The sequence below is a fragment of the Limulus polyphemus genome, unplaced genomic scaffold (genome assembly GCF_000517525.1).
Source record: "Limulus polyphemus unplaced genomic scaffold, Limulus_polyphemus-2.1.2 Scaffold61, whole genome shotgun sequence".
NCBI lineage: Eukaryota > Metazoa > Arthropoda > Merostomata > Xiphosura > Limulidae > Limulus > Limulus polyphemus.
The window spans coordinates 785,042-794,459 of NW_013665671.1; positions in this window are offsets into that span (position 1 = coordinate 785,042).

Consider the following 9,418-nt stretch of genomic DNA (forward strand, 5'->3'; position numbering starts at 1 on the left):
CGCTCGACTTCCAATTTGAGAGTCGTGGGTTCGAATCCCCGATCCACCAAACATGCTCGCCCTTTCAGCTGTTGGGACGTTATAATGTGACGGTCAATCCCGTATTCGTTTGTAAAAGAGTAGCCCAAGAGTTGGCGGTGGGTGGTGTTGATTAGCTGCCTTCTCTCTAGTCTTTCAATGATAAATTAAGGACGTCTAGCGCAGATAGCCCTCGTGTAGCTTTGCGCGAAATTCAGATCATTGCATTCTACCATTTTTCTTGTCACCAACACTTCTTCCGTCTAATATTTTCCATCAGATCTTCGAAACATTTTATTGCAATTACCCGTATGTTTGAATGCTCTATATTGCGACGTCATGCTTATAGTTAATATCACATACACATATTGTAACCTCTCTCAGGAGTAATGGACTGCATGAGGTATGTTGTAGAATGAGTCACAGTACCTCTGTGTAAACAAGCCGTTTTTTGAGGCTTACTAGAAACAAAATCTAATTTGTTGGTTATATGTAATACAGTGATAATGCCAATTCATAAAAAGCCCCTTTTCTTATCACAAAGTAGACAGCATTAGCTTGAACAATTATTTGTCAGAGAAAGAGAATGAAGCTCTGGTGTTTTCGGATTAAGGGATCTAGCATTTCGGCTTCCAATTGGAGTGGTCATCAGCATGGTAGACGAAGTGAAGGTAACTGATACTAGTAGTATTGCTAGTGTCGCTTTAGCTGTGTTGAGTTTGAGAGTGAATAAACAATTGCTGACACACCTTTGGTCACTAGTTGATGATTGTGCAAAGGACTTGTTGCTTGAATATGCTGATGTATTTTTTGTGGTCAAATGGCCGACTAGTACAAACAAATTTAACTTACTATTATGTAAATATAGGTGATACACACTTTATTAAATAACAGCATATGTTAAACGAGGAAATCATATAGTTTCAGAGCTCATAGTCATCTTCAATAGTGATTGCCAGAAAGATGAAGATGTGTGAGCATGGTACGCACACCCCCATCAATGCCTTTCCATTCCACAGAGAGATGAAAATCAGGATGTATTGAAGGTTCTCAGTTGTTCAACACTTAAAACCTGGCATCTAGATAATGGCAAGTCATACAGGATGGCGAGAGGAGATCTAAGACTGATTTCAGAAATTAGGATATTCTGTGCAAGTTTCTCATCATGCTGTTTGACCTGCGTAATATCCTAACCCCTTTCAGGAGTCTAACGTAGTTTACATTGAAGGGGCCATAATGCAAAAGATGTCTGTTCTATGTTGAACTGTGTGTGTTTGATTGCATGTGTGAGTCTGCTGCTAAAACCTGAGTAGGGTATTTCAGGAGATAGGAAAGACACGCTTGAAGTTAAAACCTACGTTGTGTATGATTATGAGCACAAAGGTGGAATTTGTTAGTCATATCTTGGGGTAGAAAAGGAGTTGCTACTTGGCCCTGCAAAGGTTAGAATGGTTTGAACCAATCTCAAACCTGTGACTAAATGATAAGTTCACAGTTCCTTAGTTTTATTTCATATTACCAATGTTTTGAGGCCACCTTTTCCAAACATGCCACAATGTAATTGGCTTTCACTAAATCTGATATGCCTTTTACATGGAATGACGAATGTGAATAAGTATTCTTGCCACTAAAGCGTGGTTGAAGCTCTGGTGTTCGCATCTCCACAGTGAGAGTGTGAAATCATGTTAAATGCTGCTTACAGTGATATTGGAACTGGAGTAGTGTTATCATAGTTGCAGAATGGACTGAAGTGTGTAATTGTGTACATTTTTCGTTTTTCAGACTATTCAGAGTTGTAGTATTTATCAAATACTACTGACACTACCTGTCTGGTAAAAAGTTCACCATTCATTGTTGAAGTGCCTCATGAACTTTCAAAATCTGGAAGAGATGATTGCACATTGGAATAAAACATTGCAGAAGTGTGAATTTATGTACTGTAGTATCCAAGCCCACAAGAAAAAAATGCTTATGGCCATTTTTGCCATAACAGAAGTAGGAGATTCCAGTACTGGTTGTATTCAATCTTTAATACTTCAGAGGTTCTAAGAAGACCTACTGAATGACTCAGATCTAGCCCGTACACTCCTTGCCATGTAGCAAGATAAAGTACATGTAGCATAGATTGAGAATTGTAGTGCAGACACACGTAACCTATGGAACTTATACAAGCAGGTACCAGTATAGGAAGAAGTTCTGTACCATTGTTATCAACCATTATACGTGGTGCTTAGTCTGTGTGTCAGCTAGTGATCTCCAGAGATTTGTGGCAAGAAATACTTCATATTTTGCACAATATGAGGTCTGGTGAAACCCAAGGGATAGCATGCACTAGTGGTAATGTGCAATGGCAGTTTTACTGGTTGCATTCAAATAATACATTAAAGGATGGTTTAAAACTTGTACAGTATGGGCTGCCCAGAGGAAAAGCTCCACCAGAGAATTGTTGGTTCTCCTTTATAAAGAAGTAGCAGCGTTACCCGGCTTTGCCCGGGTATTCGAAATAAACAAACACTCTCTCTGTTTCCCAGTTTCACATTTCGATAGGTAAAAATATTTGCTGAATTTATGCAAAACAAATAAAACAACAACAACCTTAGGTTTGATTTTTGAAAATAAACTACGAATCTGTTTTAAATCAGGGCTTTCTTGTGAACATGTTTTTTTTTTCTTTCACTGTTAAGGACAAATAGGCCCTTACAGAGAATATTTAGATTATCTTATACACGTATGAGTACCCATTCTTGCGAACAGGATAAGCCTAACTCTATTTCCCCCATTTCCGTCATCCCTCCTCAAATATTAAAATTTCAAAAGTTAATGTAAATTTGATATATTTTTATGAATGTGATACCGTATTCACATTATAATAGTGATGTATGAGATATACTACAGACAAAATGCAATATTGTACTTTATAATGTATCAAAAGACAAAAATCCATTTCCAGGTATCGAACCACTGGGAGAAAAAAAATGTAAAATAAAATACATTCGCTGACTTTAATCTCATTTTACACAATAAATATTATAATGTAAGCCTTACTCTTCTCAAGTAGTCTTGTTTACCGTGAAGAAATCCACATGAACCAAACATATAATTTCAGTAGTCAACTATTCTCTGGGTTGTGTAAAGTATTTTATGTGATGAAGAGATCCATTTCACCTTATCACCCCTGCCTGATTGTTAAACAAAACTGGTGACACAAAATATCAAGCAGATGCTTTATTAATCCCAAAAGAAATAACTGGCTTATCATGCAACTTTACAGATATCGACTGTTTGTTTGTCAAACATGTTCATCTTTGGTTGAGAAATACAGTCCGTGTAGACGTGATGTATTTATTGTCTGGCAATAAGAAGACATCCTGCAGTATTCGCTAGAATATATTAGGTTGTTAAGGCTTGCATCAGTTGAAATGCACAACTTCATGCATCAACATCTAGGAAAGGCTGCCATATGCCAGAAATGATGTTGTGATAAAGCAGCTAAGGAATGAAATTTCCAGCGTTGAGACTGGGTATAGCTTTGGTATGTGTCAGCATCATGGAAATCATTTGGTTCTGGCTGAACATGTCTTTATATCATCCTCTAACACCAGTGGTCACGTGTTGTGCATAGGTGAGTTCAAGGAAAATGATAGTGATGTTTGATATCATCGAACTGATGAGGAAGAAGATGCTGAAAGTACTTATGTGGGTATTTTCTATATGGGTCAGATGAAAATGTCCCAAGAGATGAAGCGCTGTTATGACCAGTTGAAATGCCAATTATAATTTCCTGTTTGATACAGCGCTATTCATTGGTAAAAGAGTAGCCCAAGAGTTGGCGGTGGGTGGTGATGACTAGTTGCCTTTCCTCTAGTCTTACACTGCTAAATTAGGGACGGCTAGCGCAGATAGCCCTCGTGTAGCTTTGCGCGAAATCTATAACAAACAAACATTGATACAGCTAGGATTAACTGATATACCAATAGCTACAACTGTTTCTAATTGTATGAGTGAAAGAAAATGGCGTTCCTGGCTTTCTGAACTATCAAGTGATGTTTTATAGTGAAATTGATGTACTATATTACTTGAATGTCACTTTATTGTTACAAAGTTCGAATCGTTTGTTGATCGTAAGATTAATGGTAACAAAATGAGCAATATAACCTTTATTTTTCAAGCTATTATACGGTTTTATAATGTGAGATTTAGACCCAACATCTTACAAAAATTACTCATCCTATTCAGTCAAGCAGAACGAGGATTTCTATGGAATAGACCACACATTACTTGCTAGATATTTCGAGTACACATCAGTGGGTGAATATCTCTTTCATTGCAGTGATGGAGTTGTATTCCTCTTTCTCAGCACAGAATATGAATGACGTTGTTTTGAATATCAATGGAATAGTCCTTGTTTCATTGGATTTTGCCTGTATTTTGTTTTCTGTGAAGCCAACTGCAGCAACTGTATCTTATTATGAAAGATAATACAATACTGTAATAGTTCACAACAGTGTATTGTTCTGTTACACAGTATTTTTATTTCTTTAGAATTCGTAAGTTTACCAAGAAAATCAAACTTATATTTAGAAATTCCCATGGTGATTGTGATGTTTGATTGAAATATCTATACATTCAAGTTTGTAGACGTTTATGAGTTAACAATTCTCATCAATAGAAGGTCAAAAGTGGCATATTACTGTGCACCCGGCGTGAAAGGGCTAGAACTGTTTCAATACAAGGTGCTGGAGGGCAGCAGTAAGAAAGATCATCTTGGTGCAATATTGTAGTCGATTTTGGCTTGTGTCAAAATTGTATCTGAAATAAGGCTAGAGGAAGTGAGATGTTAATAGACTCCTATGGTTAGAAGATAGAGGGTGGCTAGCCTGTTTTGGCTATTTGTGTAGGAACCAATATTCGCAATGCCCACCTTCCTCATTGTTTTCATACTGGGTTGAGGCTCTGTTTAAATAGCAACCAGACAGCAGTGAATGGAATGTATATGGGTTCCAGGATAGTTGTGTTGGCTGTTTTAATAGCAAATATGAGGCCAAATGAAGCCTGAAGGACCATGTTGTCCACAAATGCAGGGAATACATTATCTATAAAACTATAGGATTGCTACAACTGTAAGCCTACATTTTCAGCAAATGTCTAACCAGTCAGAATTCAGTTGACCTTACAATTAAATCCTGACCTCTCCTATATAAGACAAAGTTTTTAATATTTCTGGCTCTTGTCCACTAAACTAGCCAGCCATGTAGTCATTTTCATTCTTGCGACAACTACTTGGTTTTGGCGCACATAAAATAAGTTTCTTTACGAACGAACGTTATATTCCTGCTCCTAAAGTCCGAAATTTTTAATCTATCTATAGCTTACTTGGATAAATTAGAATAATTTTGCGACGTTCTATTCATATTTGAAAACTACGTAAATTGTTTGGGGGTAACTAAATTTCTGAAACTCAACTCGAGTGTAAACTGCACCGTGTATGCAATAAATGCCACAAATCCTTGTTTTTATGTATATTTCTATTTATTGTAATACATTTTTTAAGAATATTAACCCTCTCACAATGGGTAGGTCAAAGTGCACATTTCCCGACATTTTACAGAGTTACATTCAAAATTTGATTAAACTACTTTATTAACAATGCATAGAAATAAACTTTGCATCAAAACGTATTTAATAAATCAAATTTGAATATTATGTAAGTTTTAAGTTTCTACTATTATAAGAAAATATTTTAAAAAATTCTTAATCTCCTCTAATATGAGAATCGTGATACCTTATCTAATTTATTTATCACCACTCTCTGAATCACTTAACGTAATGCAAATTACTCATTGTAATATGGATATTACTAAGGCAAATTCTAATTTTTATAGCCTTCAATCTTATTTATTTAAGGTGTCATGAACTAGAAAATCAGTCCCACTGACTAAGCTCGCCTGTCACACCTTTTCTTTTACAAATTTCCAATAATTCTCTCTGACTATATCATTTATAACCAATAAAAAGGCACATTTTTTTGAACGACGTATACTTCTGCATTGTTTCCAGTTCAGAATATTGTCATTTTCGTCTTCAGTTTGAAAGTTTATATGGTGGTGTTTAGATCAAGCAGCTAAGACAAATGACACTGGAAGACAAAAATGTTTTTCTCTGCTGAAAAAAAATGCAAATGTTTCTGAGTAAGTTGACGATGCTGATTCTAAAAATCATGTTGAAAATTACTGATCACCTCTAGCTTTAGAGTATCATAGATTTATTCAAAATATTTATATAATCAAGATAAAAGCTTTTTCTTTATTCATTGAAAACTGTATTCAAGAATACCAGTTTAAAAAAGCAATGAGAATAATAAGATTGTATATATAAAGTACATTCAGGCTATGTTCAAAACTTTCATCACGCTGTAAGAACCAAGAGTAATCTGTCATCATCACAGGATTTCATCATCTTTAATATCACTGTTCCATTGTAGGAATATCTTGGTGAAAGTACTCACTATGCTCATCGATCACTACAAGAGTAATCTGTCATCATCACAGGATTTCATCATCCTTAATATCACTGTTCCATTGTAGGAATATCTTGGTGAAAGTACTCACTATGCTCATCGATCACTACATCTAGAGCATTTGGAAAGAAGTTTAAATAGGAGTGTAAGAAGTGCATCTTTAGTGATATCCTAGACCCTAGTTTCCCGTAGTTCATCAATCATCACAGCATAGTTTTCATCTCTGTGATTTCCTAAGAAAATTTACACAACCAGTGTTTATGATTTCCAGGCAGCAAGTTCTTTCTGATTGAGTACTATTTCAAAATCATTATACATCGGCATTTCCCGGTATAGCCACTCTGCAAGCCTAGCACACATGTTCCACCTATGGTGATCATATTTGAAGGCCTCAAGTATTATCTGCATGCGCAACATTAATTAATGGCTAAATGTTCCCATTATGCAAAAATACAGCTTTTAGACTAACTTTAGATCAGTCGATAAAAAGTCTCCATTCTTGAGAATGATGTTCAGTACCTAATTTTTCTATTAGTGGATCAACATTTGTACCGAAACACAAAGTATCTTGAATGTTGTAATGAGAAGCAAAGAATTTGATGGCAACGTTGGTAAATTGAAACTTTTGTTCCTGGAGCTACTAAATTTCATTGCTGTAAACAAAAGTCAAGAAGTTCTTCATGCTGCTTTGACAGAGATAAGGTATGAATCATATCACGAGGGAGTTTATGCCACAAGAATAGAATTACAAAATGAAGAGGATGAAGATGATTCATGGTCTTCTTCGCAGGATAATTCTCTGTTACCCAATTCGCTGGTTGATGAGGTATTGGTTTCATTACAGATACAATATCTGGATATTTAATGAGTTGTTTAGTTTGGCCTGAATATCCAGAAACATTAGTCATGCAAAAACAGTCAAATAGGTGATCTTTGGGAACTGCAAGTGGCATTCTTGCTCTCTTTTTATTCAGCTACTATGTTAGACCAGGCGTGTAAACTGTACAATAGACATATGGACCCCAATGTTCTTTCTTGTTCACCAATTTTACATCCAAAATAGTGGTAATAAGATACTTTTACATTGTGTTTGATGTTCTTCCTTCTTGAAACTGTAATATATTTTCTACAAATGTAGCAGAAACTGTTTGAGTAACTTTCGGACTTTACTCGAACTGGAGGCAGCCAGCATTTCAAATGATTTTCAAAAAATATATAAAATAATTTATGTTTATAGAACTAGAGTTTAAAATATTTAAAAATGAAAGTTTTTGCCGAATTTGATTATATCGCGGGTATGATGCAAGAAAGTAGATCGGACTTTGTTTTTACTGTGTGTGGAGCAATGTGACCAACTGAATGAGTGAGTGGCAACTGACAGAAAGGTGTCTTACTTTGTCCTTTTATGCACAGTCGAGGGACTTCTCGAATGTTCTAGCAAACTTAAAAGTGAGGGTTTTGTGGTTCCTGGGCGGAACAGGTGAGTGTGAGAATGAAGAAAAAGCGGTGGAATTTGCTACAGTTATATCAAGAGCAAATAGCATATATGAACAATATATTTGGAATTTTACCCCAATACAATACAGCCAATGTTTGAAGTTATCAAAAATACATTCTTTTTGCCCATTAAACTGTCAAAGTGAACTTAATTTCACAGCATGGATCTATTATACTGAGTTGATTGCATGGTATTTCACACAGTGCTGATAAAATAGTGAGATATTATAATAAGTCTATATATAGAGATGATTTTTGAAATCAGCACCATCAAATTATCCCGTATCACTTGAGTTTTCTCCAGTATTAATTTTTGTTGTTGTCCAGTACAGTTTAAATCCCTTTGCCTTAGTTAGAAAGTTAGTTAAATTATAATAGTTATGGAACATTGTTTGATTTATGCATGTTGTTACTCAGTGTTCTTAGGTTCTTTAGTTAAGTAAATAAAAACATTTAGTGTACTAGTACCATCATTATAAAAGAATAGGCTTAAATTCTTTGGCAACCCACAGCAAAATAAAACAACAATAAGAATAAAAACATGAGATTCGTGTTTTCCTGTACATGTTTTACCTATTGTTATAAAATTAACTAAAATACAAAAATAGAAACTTATGAAGTTAAATAAAGTTAGATCACGTAAGATAATGAAAAATAATAATAATAAAAATTGTTCATGGGGTATGTTGCGAGCAGCTCGTGCATTATGTCATTCAATACTGTAACATGAGCTATGCGTTTAGCCCAAACTGTTTAGAACTAGTGTAGACAGATTGTGAGTAAGACACGGTTGAAAGGTCTATAATACAATAAAATTAAGCACAAAGAGATGTAAACTGTTATGAGTCTTTAGTTGTTTAGGATAAACAATTGTAATTTTCTGTTTGTATGGTGGTTACAAGGTCAGTCAAATTGTCCGAGCCTGTATAAAGTTAGGGTAGAGAAAATAACAAATGAAAAATAAAGTTTAACTGAAGAAAAACGATTGATATTTATTTAAGAGGTTTAAAGGTTATGCAAATGAAATTTGAAAATGTTCAAATGAAGAAAATATTTTTAATCTTAATATGAAAATCACTTTGCAGTCGGAGCAGTTAATACTGACTCCATATATTCAAGGGAAAATCTTTAGTAAAAATACTTAATTAGAAAGTCAGATTTTTTGTGTACAAAAGACTTGAAATATTTTCTAAAAACTTGCCAAATTTTGTGAAGGTACATAAAACATATTAAAGGTTATAGTATGGAAATGCTTATGGTTACTTGGTGGTTACAAGGTTGATGAAATCGACCAACCCCATATAGAAACAGTTAACTAAAATGTAAACATTATAAACTTCTCAGCTTAGCCTAACAAAACTTCAATAAAATAAAACATCTAAAGGT